A 1,661-nucleotide genomic window follows, 5' to 3' on the forward strand; every position below is an offset into this window, starting at 1 on the left:
TTTGACAGATAAGTCTTTTAATCTAAAGAGTTTCTTCCACCTTTTCTCCCCCTTGAAGCTTATTTATCCAAAAAATTGGTCATTTGACCTATAGTTTTACACCTATGGATTTTGCTGATTGTATCTCCATAATGCCATTTCGTATGGTTTCCTGTCCTCCATATTTTCTGTAAATTGATAGTTGGATCTGGAGAGGCTTTATCAGACTCAGGTTTATCTCATTTTTTGGTCAAGATAGTGTAGATCATCTGGTTGTGTTTATTTTTGTATTTATAGAGCAGCCTTTGATGTTCATTACCTAGATAGATTATTGATCAGGTGTTGCAAAATGGACATATCATTCCTTTTTTTTTTTTTTTAAGATTTTATTTTTTTTATTTGACAGAGAGATCACAAGTAGTCAGAGAGGCAAGCAGAGGGAAAGGGAAGCAGGCTCCCCGCTAAGCAGAGAGCCTGATGTGGGACTCAATCCCAGGACCCTGAGATCATGACCTGAGCTGGAAGGCAGAGGCTTCAACCCACTGAGCCACCCAGGCGCCCTATATCATTCCTTTCTTATTAGCTGGAATGTCTATAATGAGAAACTTCCTCTCCTATTATTCAGTTCCCTAGGGGTCCAATGTGTCCTGGAAAAACATAAAATTTTACTCTTTTTTAACAATTTTCAAAATAATTAGTTCGATTATCCACACATTACATATACAAACTTTTATATTTTGGCCAATCTGTTAGATGAAAAGTATTATCTAGTTGTTGTAATGTATATTTCTTTAATTATGAGTGAGGTTGGACAGCTTTTTTTTTTTTAATATTCTTTTTTTTTAAAGATTTTATTTATTTATTTGACAGATAGAGATCACAGGTAGGCAGAGAGGCAGGCAGAGAGAGAGGGCGAGAGAGAGGAGGGAGCAGGCTCCCCGCTGAGCAGAGACCCTGATGGGGGGCTCGATCCCAGGACCCTGAGATCATGACCTGAGCCGAAGGCAGAGGCTTTAACCCACTGAGCCACCCAGGCGCCCTGGACATCTTTTTATATTTATATTTTTATTTCTGGAAATGGCTTCTTCATGTTTATTTCTCTACTGGTTGCTTTTCCTTGGTGATACATACAACCTTTTAATATAACAAGGAAATTGGAATTTTGTGTCATATTTTTACAAATATTTTGTCTAGTTTTAATTATTTGTATTTTGATTTTTCCATGTAGAAATCAAAAACATTTATAAATCAAATTTATACTTTTTTTTCTTTGGGTGCCTTTGTGTTTTATGTCTGACCTTTCTCTGAGATTTTACAAAATTCCTCTTTTTTATTCTAGTGCTTTAATGGTTTTACCTTTTTAAAGATAAACTTTATTTTTTAGAGCAGTTTTAGACAAAATTAAGGAGAAAGGTGCAGTTTCCATATATACCCACATATGTATGGCCTCCTCCACTATCAATTTCCCCCACCAAAATAGTGCATTTGTTAAAATCAATAAATTTTCATTGATGTATCATTATGACCTCCAAGTGCATAGTTTACATTAGGATTCACTCTTGGTGGCATACATTCTGTAGGTTTGGACAAGTGTACGATGATAGTTTTTCACTATTAAAGTATCATAAAGAGTAGTTTCATTGCCCTAAAAGTCCTCTGTGCTCTGCCTACTCTTCCCTCCC

Source organism: Lutra lutra, chromosome 7 (genome assembly GCF_902655055.1).
Source record: "Lutra lutra chromosome 7, mLutLut1.2, whole genome shotgun sequence".
In the NCBI taxonomy this organism is placed as follows: Eukaryota; Metazoa; Chordata; class Mammalia; order Carnivora; family Mustelidae; genus Lutra; species Lutra lutra.